This window comes from Hyla sarda, chromosome 4 (genome assembly GCF_029499605.1).
Source record: "Hyla sarda isolate aHylSar1 chromosome 4, aHylSar1.hap1, whole genome shotgun sequence".
NCBI classification, from domain to species: Eukaryota; Metazoa; Chordata; class Amphibia; order Anura; family Hylidae; genus Hyla; species Hyla sarda.
Window position 1 is genome coordinate 209,298,355 of NC_079192.1, and position 16,989 is coordinate 209,315,343.

The following is a 16,989-nucleotide window of genomic DNA, read 5'->3' on the forward strand; positions in this document are numbered from 1 at the left end:
GATCCACAAAATCTGTATTCTGTAAATATTTCTGAAATGTTCAGCCAAATAAATATAAATGCCTTCATGTATTCACAAATCACGTATACCTTTAAGTTGTGCTAAACTTGCCTCTCCCAAATCCTGAATTTTTACATTGCAGTTTGATTTAAAGGGGTACTCCACTTACCAGCCTTTTGGCTTCATTCGGAACATTTTGTTCCACGGCCACACCCCCTCATGATGTCAGGCCACCCCCGCAGCGCTCACACAGCATTCAGGACTAAATGTTCCGAACGCAGCCGGAAGGCTGGCCAGTGGAGTACCCCTTTAACATGGTTACCATGGGTGCTCTTGTACACTTCCTGGTAAATGTACTGTGCTACACAGGGGATCAGCAATGCCTGTATGCAGGGCCGCCATCAGGGGGGTACAACCAGTACTCCAGTAAGGGGCCCGGGGCCCAGGGCGGCCCGGTCGACAGTCCTGCCCTACACTGCAGCTGCTACCTGGGTGAGTAGCTGTCACCTTAAGGGGAGAGAGGGGCTAAAGAAAAAGCTTACATAGCTTCACCTGTGTCCTACTTCTCTGCTAGTAAGGCCGGGTTCACACTATGGAATTTCCGACCGGAATTCCGCTCCTGAATTTTGGTCCGAAATTCCGCTGCTTAAAGGTACAATGCATCAATGTGAATGGGTTACATTCACACTGATGAATTCTCTGGGAGTAATTTCCATCAGAAAATTCAGATTAAAAATTCTGCCAGAACACTGAAGATGCTTAAAGTTCTGGGGGAATCCGTGTTGCAGGCATTGCCGCCTATCGGGATAGCACTGTCCGCGTGGTCTTAGCGCTGACTGATTTTAGTCTGCGCTGGCCACACTCTGAATCTCCAGCCGCAATTTTGTCAGCCGGAGATTCTCAATGTGAACCTAGCCTTACAGTCCCATATAATGGCTGAGCAATGCATGCATAAGATTTTGAGCTGCTATACCCGGATGACTCTTTCCAGGTGACAGGCATACAACATGTCACACTTAAAAAGGTGCTTTTCCAAGTTGGGGTTCCTTGTTCACACTATACATCTTCAGAAACATGTTTACAGCATGTACAGTGGGGATCAAAAGTTTGGGCACCCCAGGTAAAAATTTGCATTAATGTGCATAAAGAAGCCAAGCAAAGATGGAAAAATCTCCAAAAGGCATTAAATTACAGATTAGACATTCTTATAATATGTCAACAAAAGTTAGATTTTTATTTCCATCATTTACACTTTCAAAATAACAGAAAACAAAAAAATGGTGTCTGCAAAAGTTTGGGCACGCTGCAGAATTTATAGCATGCACTGCCCCCTTTGCAAAGCTGAGACCTGCCAGTGTCATGGATTTTCTCATGGATTGTTCTCAATCATCATCTGGGAAGACCAGGTGATGTCAATCTCAAAGGTTTTAAATGCCCAGACTCATCTGACCTTGCCCCAACAATCAGCACCATGGGTTCTTCTAAGCAGTTGTCTAGAAATCTGAAACTGAAAATAGCTGACGCTCACAAACCTGGAGAAGGCTATAAGAAGATAGCAAAAAGTTTTCAGATGTCAATATCCTCTGTTCGAAATGTAACTAAGAAATGGCAGTCATCAAGAACAGTGGAAGTTAAAGCAAGATCTGGAAGACCAAGAGAAATATTAGACAGAACAGCTTGCAGGATTGTGAGAAAAAGAATTCAAAACCCACGTTTGACTAAACAATCCCTACAGAAAGATCTTGCAGACACTGGAGTTGTGGTACACTATTCCTATATAAAGAGATACTTGTACAAATATGGTCTTCATGGAAGAGTCATCAGAAGAAAACCTCTTCTACGTCCTCACCACAAAAATCAGCGTTTGAACTTTTCAAATGAACATTTAGATAAGCCTGATGCATTTTGGAAACCAGTTCTGTGGACCAATGAGGTTAAAATTTAACTTTTTGGACGGAATGAGCAAAGGTACGTTTGGAGAAGAAGGGGAACAGAATTTAATGGAAAGAACCTCTGTCCAACTGATAAGCATGGGGGTGGATCAATCATGCTTTGGGGTTGTATTGCAGCCAGTGGCACAGGGAACATCTCACGAGTAGAAGGAAAAATGGATTTGTCACGATGCCGGCTGGCAGGTAGTGGATCCTCTGTGCCAGAGAGGGATTGGCGAGGACCGCGCTAGTGGACCGGTTCTAAGTCACTACTGGTTTTCACCAGAGCCCGCCGCAAAGCGGGATGGTCTTGCTGCGGCGGTAGTGACCAGGTCGTATCCACTAGCAACGGCTCACCTCTCTGACTGCTGATGATAGGCGAGGTACAAGGGAGTAGACAGAAGCAAGGTCGGACGTAGCAGAAGGTCGGGGGCAGGCGGCAAGGTTCGTAGTCAGGGTGGATAGCAGAAGTTCTGGTACACAGGCTTTAGACACACAAAACGCTTTCACTAGGCACAAGGGCAACAAGATCAGGCAAGGGAGTGCATGGGAGGAGGTCAGATATAGTCAGGGACCAGGTGGAAGCCAATTAAGCTAATTGGGCCAGGCACCAATCATTGGTGCACTGGCCCTTTAAGTCTCAGGGAGCTGGCGCGCGCGCGCCCTAGAGAGCGGAGCCGCGCGCGCCAGCACATGACAGCAGGGGACGGGAACGGGTAAGTGACCTGGGATGCGATTCGCGAGCGGGCGCGTCCCGCTGTGCGAATCGCATCCCCAACGGCCGTGACAGTGCAGCGCTCCCGGTCAGCGGGACTGACCGGGGAGCTGCAGGGAGAAAGACGCCGTGAGCGCTCCGGGGAGGAGCGGGGACCCGGAGCGCTAGGCGTAACAGTACCCCCCCCCTTAGGTCTCCCCTTTTTTTTGTCCGGTGACTGCCTCCCCTGGGATGAGGACACCGGGAAGGAATGGATGGTTTCCTCAATGGCAGGCAGTACAGCAGGAGTGGGAATGGGGAGGGAGGGCAGAGGGCGAGGCCTGGCACGGGGCAGTGTGACACCAGGACGAGGGCCAAGAGGAGGCACCGAGGCTTGCCTGAGTGGACTGGGAGGGGGGGAGAGGCATTTTCTGTGGCAGGCAGAGTCCCTAACGACCTTAGGGGGACCGGATACAGGAGGAACCACAGGGTCACGGCAGGGAGTACTGGGAACCGGTTTAAGGCAGTCCTTCGAACAAGAGGGACCCCAACTCTTGATCTCCCCAGTGGACCAGTCCAGGGTTGGGGAATGGTGTAGAAGCCAGGGTAGTCCAAGGAGAATTTCGGAAGTGCAATTGGGAAGGACCAAAAATTCAATTTTCTCGTGATGAGGTCCGATGCACATTAGGAGGGGCTCCGTGCGGTAACGCACGGTGCAATCCAACCTGGCTCCGTTGACCGCGGAAATGTGGAGTGGCTTGACAAGACGGGTCACCGGAATGCGGAATTTATTCACCAAGGAATCCCGAATAAAATTCCCAGAGGCACCAGAGTCCAGGCAGGCCACGGCTGAGAGGGAAGAGCTGGCTGAAGTAGAAATCCGTACAGGCACCGTGAGACGTGGAGAAGCCGACTTAGCATCAAGAGACGCCACACCCACGAGAGCTGGGTGCGAGCGTGCGTTTCCCAGACGTGGAGGACGGATAGGGCAATCCACCAAAAAATGTTCGGTACTGGCACAGTACAGACAAAGATTCTCTTCCTTACGGCGATTCCTCTCTTCCAGGGTCAGGCGAGACCGATCCACTTGCATGGCTTCCTCGGCGGGAGGCCTAGGCGCAGATTGCAGTGGAGACTGTGGGAGAGGTGTCCAGAGATCTAAGTCTTTTTCCTGGCGGAGCTCTTGATGTCTCTCAGAAAAACGCATGTCAATGCGAGTGGCTAGATGAATGAGTTCATGCAGGTTAGCAGGAGTTTCTCGTGCGGCCAGAACATCTTTAATGTTGCTGGATAGGCCTTTTTTAAAGGTCGCGCAGAGGGCCTCATTATTCCAGGATAGTTCAGAAGCAAGGGTACGGAATTGTATGGCGTACTCGCCAACGGAAGAATTACCCTGGACCAGGTTCAGCAGGGCAGTCTCAGCAGAAGAGGCTCGGGCAGGTTCCTCAAAGACACTTCGAATTTCCGAGAAGAAGGAGTGTATAGAGGCAGTGACGGGGTCATTGCGGTCCCAGAGCGGTGTGGCCCATGACAGAGCTTTTCCAGACAGAAGGCTGACTACGAAAGCCACCTTAGACCTTTCAGTAGGAAACTGGTCCGACATCATCTCCAAGTGCAGGGAACATTGAGAAAGAAAGCCACGGCAAAACTTAGAGTCCCCATTAAATTTGTCCGGCAAGGACAGGCGGAGGCTAGGAGTGGCCACTCGCTGCGGAAGGGGTGCAGGAGCTGGCGGAGGAGATGATTGCTGCTGAAGTTGCGACTGAAGTTGGTGCACAATGGTGGACATTTCCGACAGCTGGTGGGTTAGATGGGCGATCTGTCGGGATTGCTGGGCGACCACCGTGGTGATATCAGAGATATAAGGCAGAGGGACCTCAGCGGGATCCATGGCCGGATCTACTGTCACCATGCCGGCTGGCAGGTAGTGGATCCTCTGTGCCAGAGAGGGATTGGCGAGGACCGCGCTAGTGGACCGGTTCTAAGTCACTACTGGTTTTCACCAGAGCCCGCCGCAAAGCGGGATGGTCTTGCTGCGGCGGTAGTGACCAGGTCGTATCCACTAGCAACGGCTCACCTCTCTGACTGCTGATGATAGGCGAGGTACAAGGGAGTAGACAGAAGCAAGGTCGGACGTAGCAGAAGGTCGGGGGCAGGCGGCAAGGTTCGTAGTCAGGGTGGATAGCAGAAGTTCTGGTACACAGGCTTTAGACACACAAAACGCTTTCACTAGGCACAAGGGCAACAAGATCCGGCAAGGGAGTGCATGGGAGGAGGTCAGATATAGTCAGGGACCAGGTGGAAGCCAATTAAGCTAATTGGGCCAGGCACCAATCATTGGTGCACTGGCCCTTTAAGTCTCAGGGAGCTGGCGCGCGCGCGCCCTAGAGAGCGGAGCCGCGCGCGCCAGCACATGACAGCAGGGGACGGGAACGGGTAAGTGACCTGGGATGCGATTCGCGAGCGGGCGCGTCCCGCTGTGCGAATCGCATCCCCAACGGCCGTGACAGTGCAGCGCTCCCGGTCAGCGGGACTGACCGGGGAGCTGCAGGGAGAAAGACGCCGTGAGCGCTCCGGGGAGGAGCGGGGACCCGGAGCGCTAGGCGTAACAGGATTGAATAAAATTTCAGCTAATTTTGGATGCTAACTTGATGTCATCTGTAAAAAAGCTGAAGTTAAAGAGAGGATGGCTTCTACAAATTGATAATGATCCTAAACACACCTCGAAATCCACGGGGGATTACATCAAGAGGTGTAAACTGAAAGTTTTGCCATGGTCTTCCCAATCTCCTGACCTCAACATAATTGAAAATCTATGGATAGACCTTAAAAGAGCATTGCGTGACAGACAGCCCAGAAATCTTAAAGAACTGGAAGACTTTTGTAAGGAAGAATGGGCAAAGATACTTCAAACAAGAATTGAAAGACTCTTGGCTGGCTACAAGCGTTTACAAGCTGTGATACTTGCCAAAGGGAGCAGTACAAGATATTAACTCTGCAGGGTGCCCAAACTTTTGCAGACGCCATTTTTTTGTTTTCTGTTATTTTGAAAGTGTAAATGATGGAAACAAAATCTAACTTTTGTTGACATATTATAAGAATGTCTAATCTGTAATTTGATGCCTTTTGGAGATTTTTCCATCTTTCCTTGGCTTCTTTATGCACATTAATACACATTTTTACCTGGGGTGCCCAGACTTTTGATCCCCACTGTATATCTACATGGTGGTAGTTTAAAGGGGTACTTCACTGGAAAACACCTTATCCCCGCTGGGGACCCCTGCAATCTACAGGCTGGCAGAGCCAGCGTCTCGAACATGGAAGCTTGGGGCTTCCGTGTTTGTGATGTCACATCACGCCCCCTTCATTCATGTCTATGAAAGGCTACTACAGGTGTCAGCAGAGAGCACTATGGTCAGACTGGAAATACATTTTTTTTAAAGAACTTCCTGGGGAGCATACAGCAGCTGATAAGTACTGGAAGCGTTAAGATTTTTAAATAGAAGTCATTTACAAATCTTTATAACTTTCTGTAACCAGCTGATTAAAAAAAAAATGTTTTCCACTGGAGTACCCCTTTAAGGCTCCAAAACAAATGGAGGGTTCTCTTTAACAATGCTACATAAAATAACCTACTAAACAGCTGAGATGGATAAAAAAAAAAGCCCCTTATATTAAAATTCAAGATATGTACAATGACATTATGACTAGGCACAGACTATTCTACCAAAAGCACATGATATCAGCCACACATCACATTTTAGAGAGTGACAAATACACCACCAGTTGTTTCTGCCATGCAGTTAATGACTCCTTTCTGACCACCCTTTATTTGCTGCTGGTGGGAAACCTTTCAAAGCAGTTTGGTGTCCAGTTTAATTCAGAGACTTGTGATTGATTCACAACACAAGCTTTTATGTCACAACTAGCTGAGGACTAGCTGAGTCATCCTTGTTGGGGAGGAAAATCAACAAAGGAGGAAGCTTTTGACTTCATATTCCGTCCTCATATATTGTTGTCATATCCCAACCCCATATCCTGTTCTCATACCCCTATCTCCTATCTCGAACTCCTATCCAGTCCTCTTATCCCATCCTCCTATACCATCCTCCTATCTCGACCTCATATCCCGTCCTCCTATCCCGTTCTCCTATCCCGACCTCCTATCCTGTCTTCCTATCCCGTCTTCCTATCCCGACCTCCTATCCCGTCCTCCTATCCTGACCTCCTATCCCGACCTCCTATCCCATCCTCCTATCCCGACCTCCTATCCCATCCTCCTATCCCGACCTCCTATCCAGACCTCATATCCAGACCTCATATCCCGTCCTCCTATCCTGTCCTCCTATCCCGACCTCCTATCCCGTCCTCTTATCCTGACCTCCTATCCCGTCCTCCTATCCCGTCTTCCTATCCCGACCTCCTTTCCTGACCTCCTATCCAATCCTCCTATCTCGACCTCCTATCCCATCCTCCTATCCTGACCTCCTATCCCGTCCCCCTATCCCATCCTCCTATTGCAACTTCCTATCTCGACCTCCTATCCTGACCATCCCGTCCTCCTATCTTGACCTCCTATCTCAAACTCCTATCCCGACCTCCTATCCCCTCATCCTATCCCATCCTCCTATCCCGACCTCCTATCCTGACCTCCTATCCAATCCTCCTATCTCGACCTCCTATCCCGTCCTCCTATCCTGACCTCCTATCCCGTCCCCCTATCCCATCCTCCTATCACAACTTCCTATCTCGACCTCCTATCCCGACCTCCTATCCCGACCATCCCGTCCTCCTATCTTGACCTCCTATCTCAAACTCCTATCCCGACCTTCCATCCCGTCCTCCCATCCCGTCCTCCCATCCCGACCTCCTATCCCGGCCTCCCATCCCGTCCTCATATCCTGACTCGTAATATGTGTACCAGGTAATGAAATAGCTCCAGCCGAACGGAAATTAAATGGGAACATACCTTTCCCATTGATATGCATGGGACATTAAACAAAACCCCGACCCTCACAAATGGGGTAGTTAAGGGTTAAATTAACTATCCTATATTTTAAGTGGACATATAAGTAATATGTGACCAAGAATTATCGAAATATCTCCAGCCGTTTGGAAGTTATGCAGTAACATATATTTCCCATTGACTTGCATGGGACTTTAAACATAAGCCCCGCCCCTGGCAAATGGGGGGGAGTAAGGGTTAAATCACCTATCCTATGTTTGTTGTTGACATATAAGTAACATGTGTGCCAAGTTTCATGTTAATATCTTTAGCCGTTTGAAAGTTGTTGTGGAACATACACACATACATACATACATACATACACACATACACACATACATACATACACACGTTGATAGATATATATATATATATATATATATATATATATATATATATATATATATATATATATATAGATAGATAGATAAACCACAGACTGGGATTTCAGAGTTTCATACATATTTCTAATGTAACAATTTTTATTAATAGCATTTTAGTTAAGTAAGATGGCTTTATAATCTGTTACTTGTAGTTAGTAAGTATGAATATCATTAGATCACACATATGTCTTAAGAGTCTACAGATAATTTAAAACTTGATTTTCATTTTTTTTTTCATTAAAATAAAGAAAATAGATCACAAGGGGGAGTTTATACATTTTAAAATAAGTGTTACATTGTACTGTGTAGGAACTTACCGTACACTAAATTGGTAAAGATGTATTTTTTACCTATACAGTATTCACTCATTTATCTATAGACTTTATTTTTTTGAAGGAAAATGGTCATCCCATTCCCCTTCACTAAACCCAATACACTGGGTTATACTGTGGGTGCACAGGAGACCGATGCCTGGTCTCTGACTAACATATGTACCTTCAGTCCGGCTCTCGGTCACTCTGAAAGTCCGCTTCTTTATCCTGTGAATTACGCACAGGAGACAGGCAAATTTGAATTCACCCAGCGGGCCTGCCTCCAGTGCGCAATTCACCAAAGAAGGAATCAGACCTTTAGAGGGACTGGGAGCCAGACTGAAGGTACATATGTTAGTCAGAGACCCGGCATCGGTCTCCTGTTTACCCGCACTATAACCCAGTGTATTGGGTTTAGTGTGGGTAAAGGGGATGACTATTTTCCTTTAAAGGGGTACTCCACCCCTAGACATCTTATCCCCTATCCAAAGGATAGGGGATAAGATGTCTGATGGCGGGGGTCCTGCCGCTGGGGACCCCCACATTCTACTATGCGGCACCCACCTGTAACGGCTTTCGGAACCGCTGGAGGTCCTCAGGCTAATACCATCCCGACCACGAGAACGGAAGATCGTGATGTCACGAATCCGCCCCCGTGTGACGTCACACCCGCCCCCTCAATGCAAGTCTATGGGAGGGGGTGTGACAGCTTTGAAAGATCTCCCACCAGCAACCACTAAAGGGTTGTCACACCCCCTCCCATAGACTTGCATTGAGGGGGCGGGTGTGACGTCACATTGGGGTGGAGTCATGATGTCACAATCTTCCGTTCTCGTGGTCATGATGGCATTAGCCTGAGGGCCTCCAGTGGTTCCGGAAGCCGTTACAGGTGGGTGCCGCATGGTACAATGCGGGGGTCCTCAGCTGCGGGATCCCTGTCCATCAGACATCTTATACCCTATTCTTTGGATAGGGGATAAGATGTCTAGGGGTGGAGTATCCCTTTAAGTCCGTGTGCAGTTAATCAATATTTCCCCTGAGCCCCTGTACTTTAAGTGACATATGTAGTCTAAGGTCGGGTTCACACTACATAATTTCTGACCAGAATTCCTCTAAGGAATTTTGGTTGGAAATTCCGCTACATGAAGCTTAACCTCTTAAGGACCCAGGACGTACAGGGACGTCCCCGCACCCTGGGCTTTAAGGACCCAGGACGTCCCTGTACGTCCTGGCGTTTTCCGGTCCCTGCCGCGCGCCGGGCAGAGATCGGAACCGGATGCCTGCTGAAATGCTTCAGCAGGCATCCAGGGCAAACGCCGAGGGGGCCATGTAGGCCCCCCATGTCGACTATCGCCGCAAATCGCAAGGGAAATCGCCCTTGTGATCTGCGGCGATACCGGGCTGATCGGGTCTCTGGGACCCGACCGCCCGGTAATTTTGCATGATCCCGGCTGTCACAGACAGCCAGGACCATGCTAAAGAATAGAAGCAAGGTGGCAAGCCTGTCACCTCCTCCTATTCCCTGCGATCCGTCGGTTAACTAACCGACCAATCGCAGGGGGGGCGGTTACTTCCTCCCGCCCTGCCCGGCCCCTTGAAGTCCGGAGAGGAGGGGAGGAAGACCGGAGGACGCAGCGGGGGACGGGGGAGTGCTGGAGACCCGGATCCCGGCGTGAAGACGGCGGCGGCGGCGACAGGTGAGTTCCTCTTCAGCCGCGGTCGCCGTAAAGCGATATGCATTGCTGTATTGGGACCCTGTATACTACAACTCCCAGCATGCCCAGACAGCCCTTGGCATCTGGACATGCTGGGAGTTGCAGTTTTGCAACTTCTGGAGGTCCACAGGTTTTGGACCACTGTGCCCTTCCAGATGTTGCAAACTACACATCCTCAGCATGCCCTTACTGTCCAGGCATGCTGGGAGTTGTAGTTCTGTAACATCTGGCCCTTCAGATGTTGCAGAACTACAACTCCCAGCATACCTGGACAGTTTTGGCATACTGGGAGTTGTAGTTTTGCAACATCTGGAAGGGCACGGATTGGGAACCACTGTATTAGTGGTCTGCAAACTGTAGTCCTCCAGATGTTGCAAAACTACAACTCCAAGCATGCTGGGAGTTGTAGTTCAGCAACATCTGGCTCTAAAGATGTTGCCGAACTACTACTCCCAGCATGCCTGAGAATGTTTGGGAGTTGTGGTTTTGCAAAAGCTGGAGGCACACTGGTTGGGAAACATTGTCTGTTTCCTAACTCAGTGTTTCCCAACCCGTGTGCCTCCAGCTGTTGCAAAACTAGAACTACCAGCATGCACTGAGACTGTGCATGCTGGGAGTTGTAGTTTTGCAACAGCTGGAGGTCCCCTCCTGTGAATGTACAGGATACATTCACATGGGCAGGGGGCTTACAGTGAGTATCAGGCTGCAAGTTTGCAATGCAGCAAATTTTGTGCGGCAGCTCAAACTCGCAGCGGGAAACTCGCTGTAATCCCCCGCCCGTGTGACTGTACCCTAAAAACACTACACTACACTACACTAACACAAAATAAAATAAAAAGTAAAAAACACTACATATACACATACCCCTACACAGCCCCCCTCCCTCCCCAATAAAAATGAAAAATGTCTGGTATGCCACTCTTTCCAAAATGGAGCCTCCACCTGTTGCAAAACAACAACTCCCAGTATTGCCGGACAGCCGTTGACTGTCCAGGCATGCTGGGAGTTTTGCAACAGCTGGAGGCACCCTGTTTGGGAATCACTGGCGTGGAATACCCCTATGTCCACCCCTATGCAAATCCCTAATTCAGGCCTCAAATGCGCATGGCGCTCTCACTTCGGAGCCCTGTCGTATTTCAAGGCAACAGTATAGGGTCACATATGGGGTATCGCCGTACTCGGGAGAAATTGCCTATCAAATCTTGGGGGTCTTTTTCTCCTTTCACCCCTTATGAAAAGGGGAAGTTGGGGTCTACACCAGCATGTTAGTGTAAAAAAATTAACTTTTTACACTAACATGCTGGTGTTGCCCTATACTTTTCATTTTGACAAGAGGTAAAGGGGAAAAAAGTCCCCGAAAATTTGTAACACAATTTCTCCCGAGTACGGAGATACCCCATATGTGGGCGCAAAGTGCTCTGGGGGCGCACAACAAAGCCCACAAGAAAGAGTGCGCCATGTACATTTGAGGTGATTTGCACAGGGGTGGCTGATTGTTACAGCGGTTTTGACAAACGCAAAAAAAACAAAACCCCACATGTGACCCCATTTCGGAAACTACACCCCTCACGGAATGTAATGAGGGGTGCAGTGAGTATTTACACCCCACTGGTGTCTGACAGATCTTTCAAACAGTGGGCTGTGCAAATTAAAAATTTTGTACAGCCCACTGTTCCAAAGATATGACAGACACCAGTGGCAGGTAAATGCTCACTTTACCTCTTGTTACATTCCTCAAGGGGTCTAGTTTCCAAAATGGTATGCCATGTGGGGGTTATTTTGCTGTCCTGGCACCATATGGGCTTCCTAAATGCGACATGCCCCCCGAGCAAAATTTGCTCTCAAAAAGCCAAATATGACTCCTTCTCTTCTGAGCATTGTAGTTCGCCCGTAGTGCACTTCAGGTCAACTTATGGGGTACCTCCATACTCAGAAGAGATGGGATTACAAATTTTGGGGGGTATTTTCTGCCATTAACCCTTGCAAAAATGTGAAATTTGGGGGGGAAACAAACCTTTTAGTGATTTTTTTTTTTTACGTATGCAAAAGCCGTGAAACCCCTGTGGGGTATTAAGGCTCACTTTATTCCTTGTTACGTACCTCAAGGGGTCTAGTTTCCAAAATGGTATGCCATGTGTTTTTTTTGCTGTTCTGGCACCATAGGGGCTTCCTAAATGCAACATGCCCCCAAAAACCATTTCAAAAAAACGTACTCTCCAAAATCCCCTTGTCGCTCCTTCGCTTCTGAGCCCTCTACTGCGCCCGCCGAACACTTTACATAGACATATGAGGTATGTGCTTACTCGAGAGAAATTGGGCCACAAATATAAGTTTATATTTTCTCCTTTTACCCCTTGTAAAAATAAAAAAATTGGGTCTACAAGAACATGCGAGTGTAAAAAATGGAGATTGTGAATTTTCTCCTTCACTTTGCTGTTATTCCTGTGAAACACCTAAAGGGTTAAAACGCTGACTGAATGTCATTTTGAATACTTTGGGGGTGCAGTTTTTATAATGGGGTCATTTTTGGGGTATTTCTAATATGAAGACCCTTCAAATCCACTTCAAACCTGAACTGGTCCCTGAAAAATTGTAAGTTTGGAAATTTTGTAAAAATTGGAAAATTGCTGCTGAACTTTGAAGCCCTCTGGTGTCTTCCAAAAGTAAAAACACGTAAATTTGATGCAAACATAAAGTAGACATCTTGTATATGTGAATTTAAAAAAAATATTTGGAATATCCATTTTCCTTACAAGCAGAGAGCTTCAAAGTTAGAAAAATGCAACATTTTCAAATTTTTCATCAAATTTTGGGATTTTTCACCAAGAAAGGATGCAAGTTACCACAACATTTTACCACTATGTTAAAGAAGAATATGTCACGAAAAAAAATCTCAGAATCAGAATGATAACTAAAAGCATTCCAGAGTTATTAATGTTTAAAATGACAGTGGTCAGATGTTCAAAAATGGCCGGGTCCTAAGGTGTAAAAGGGCTGGGTCCTTAAGGGGTTAAAGGGGTACGCCGGTGGAAAACTTTTTTTGTTTTTTTAATCAACTGTTGCCAGAAAGTTAAACAGATTTGTAAATGACTTCTTTAAAAAAAATCTTAATCCTTCCAGTACTTATTAGCTGCTGAATACTACAGAGGATATTCTTTTCTTTTTGGAACACAGTGCTCTCTGCTGACATCACAAGCACAGTGCTCTCTACTGACATCTCTGTCCATTTTAGGAACTGTCCAGAGCAGCATATGTTTGCTATGGGGATTTTCCTCTACTCTGGACAGTTCTTAAAATGGACAGAGATGTCAGCAGAGAGCACTGTGCTAGTGATGTCAGCAGAGAGCTCTGTGTTCCAAAAAGAAAATAATTTCCTTTGTAGTTTGTGTTAGTGTGTTTAACTTTCTGGCACCAGTTGATTTAAAAAAAAAAAAAAAAAGGTTTCCACCGGAGTACCCCTTTAACATGCAGGTGAATGGGTTTTCCGTGAACCTATTCAAACTACAGTATTTTCTGGTCAGAAATGTTTTATTAAAAAATTCAGCAATATTGAACCTGCTCAATGTTCTGGCATAATCTGCTCCACAGACATTGCTGTCTATGGGGATGGTATTGCATGTGTGGTCCTAGCAACATTTGATTTAGTCGGCACTGGCAGCACTCGGAATCTCTGGCTGAAATTTGTCCGATTTGAAATTTTGAAGTGTGAACCTGGCCTAAGTCTAATCTCATGCACAGACATACCAACTTAAGGACTGTGCTTTAGAATATATGTCCAATGACCTGTGCATTCTCATGGAAATGGGGGCAACCCAGAATCGCTTGTATGTCATGATGTTTATCTCTACATAGCTTGTAATTGATCACATTAAAGGTGTACTCTGGTGGAAAACTTTTTTTTTTTTTTTAATCAACTGGTGCCAGAAAGAGAACTGTCCTGAGTAGGAGAAAATACCCATAGCAAACATATGCTGCTCTGGACAGTTCCTAAAATGGACAGAGATGTCAGCAGAGAGCTCTGTGTTCTAAAAATAAAACAATTCCCTCTGTAGTATTCTGCAGCTAATAAGTACTGGAAGGATTAAGATTTATCAATAGAAGTAATTTCTAAATCTGCTTAACTTTCTTTCTTTAGTGCACTGTGTGAACACATCCTACCGGTAATTCAAGATCTGGTTTATTCGACCAGATTTGCACAGAAAAATTTCCTTATATAGGGAAAGTTTTCTCAGAAGAAAACACACAATGCATGTTAACCCCTTAAGGATGCAGCCCTTTTTCACCTTAAGAACTGAGCCCTTTTTCGCAATTCTGACCACCGTCGCTTTACGAATTAAGAACTCGAATACGCTTTTACCGAATATTCTGATCCTGAGATTGTTTTTTCGTTATATATTCTGCTTTATTTTGGTGGTAAATTTTCTGCGTTACTTGCATCCTTTTTTGGTGAAAAATCCCCAAATTTCATGAAAATGGTGAAAATGTTGCATTTTTCTAACTTTGAAGCTCTCTACTTGTAAGGAAAATGGATATTCCCAATGGATTTTATTTTTATTCACAAATACAATATGTCCACTTTATGTTTGCATCATAAAATGGACATATTTTTGCTTTTTGAAAAAATTAGAGGGCTTCAAAGTAGAGCAGCAATTTTCAAAAATTTCATGAAAATTGCAATATCTGAAGGTACAGATGTTACAGAACTACAACTCCCAGCATGCCTGGGCAGTCTAGGCATGCTGAGAATTGTAGTTTGGCAACATCTGGAGGTCTACCGTTTGGGCACCACTGTAACAGTGGTCTCCAAACTGTGACCCTCCAGATGTTGTAAAACTACAACTCCCAGCATGCCCAGACAGTTCTGACCAATGGCAGGGGATAGGAGGAGATCGCAGCACTGCGACCTCGCTCCTAGCCCTCAGGATGATCGGGGCTGTCACGGACAGCTCCGATCATCCCTATTTTCTGGGTGATCGGGTCACCAGAGACCTGATCAGCCTGGAATAGCAGAAAATCGCATGTCATGGGGGGGGGGGTCTTAGGACCCCCCTGGGCGATGTGCCGGGATGCCTGCTGAATGATTTCAGCAGGCATACCGGTCCGGTCCCCAACCGGCTAGCGGCAGGAACCGGAATTCCCACGGGCGTATGCATATGCCCCACGTCCTTAAGAACCCTTGATGCAGGGCATATGCATACGCCCGGCGTCCTGAAGAGGTTAAAGTGTCTAATGAAGTTAGCAAATATCTACACCACACAAATAAATACAAATAAGGATGAAGAAAGATCAAAATGATGTATTTTGCCATGTGTTGAATAAGTGACCCTCTGCATTATACTGTCTCTAATTTCTGATCCTCACCATGGCTCCCCTTTCATGCCTATCCAAAAAAAACAACACCTCACACTGACTTGCATAGACTTGCATTGAGGGGGGCATCCCCGTGATGTCATGAGCGGGGCATGACCATGACGTCACGAGCCCCCGGCAGTGGGTGCATCAGGGAGATCACAGGGTCTCCAGCAGTGGGACCCCCATGATCAGACATCTTACACCCTATCCTTTGGATAGGGGATAAGATGTCTAGTGGTGGAGTACCCCTTTAATCCCATTCACAACCCCTTGCATGACTTTTCTCTAATTTTGGCTCCAGAAAAGTATCCATACTAATTTCTGATCTCTAGTATTTCTCTCCTCTCATTCATGATACTTAGCCTAGCTCCTCTCTCATTCCTGGTTCTTAGCATAGCTCTCTTTTTATTCTTCATTTCAGTATAGCCTTGGTCCTAATGGCTCCTCATCTAATTCCTAGCCCCCAACATGGCTTCTCTTTCATTAATGGTCCCCAGAAAGGCTCTGCTCTCCATTTGTCCTTCTAACTGCAAACTTATACCTCAGTGGCAGTCTGTAGGCTTACTTTTTTACTTTTTCTACAATTGCATGGATTGTTCATTGCAGCACAATGTAGGATGCAGCCTCCATTCTGACAGCCTCCCTCCTCTCCTGTGATGTTCACTGGTAATGTCCCTTGCAAATCTTCTCCTCCCGACATAGAGACGGTTCTCAACACATAAAGCTTTCAAAAAAGCTAATTGCAGTTGATTCCCACTAGTGGCAGCCTTATCCTGCAGATGTGTAGGTATAGAGAAAATCTGTTCATACACAGAAACCATTTTTGTGTCAAAGAAACAGAAAACAAGCAATATTGTTTTTTTTATCCTAGTATTGCTATGTCAAACAATCCTTTTAGCATGTGACAATCCATTTTGATGATTAACTTATAGGGTCATATGGGCTCCCTAGCCTTACAAATGTATTGTAAAAATTTTTCCTTTTTGTAAGGAAGTTATAAACTATACAGGCATATCAGATGCCTTTAAAAGGGTACTCCGCCCCTAGAAATCTTATCTCCTATCCAAAGGATAGGGGATAAGATGTCTGATCACGGGGTCCCACCGCTTGGGACCCCATGATCTCCCTGCTGCACCCAGGGTTCGATTGGAGCGTCAGGTGCGGCGCTGATGGCTAGTGATGTCACGGTCACACCCCGCTTGTGATGTCACGGCCACACACCCTCAATGCAAGTCCATGGGAGGGGGCGTGACCGCCATCATCCCCCCTCCCAAAGATTCGCATTGAGGGGGGCGTAGCCATGGCATCAGGAGCGGGGCATGACTGTGATGTCATGAGCCTCCACCCCGCATCGCCAGTCATCCAGCACGGAGCAAAGTTCGCTCCATGTACTAGATGTCTGGGGTGCTGCAGCCAAGATCGAGGGGTCTCGACACGATCAGACATCTTATCCCCTATCCTTTGGATAAGGGATAAGATGTCTAGGGGCGAAGTACCCCTTTAAGCAATTGCCTTCTATATTATTTTAGGTTTACCAAAGGTTATTTATTCCTTCCTTAGTAACAAACCCTATAAATACAATAATATGTTTTATCCTC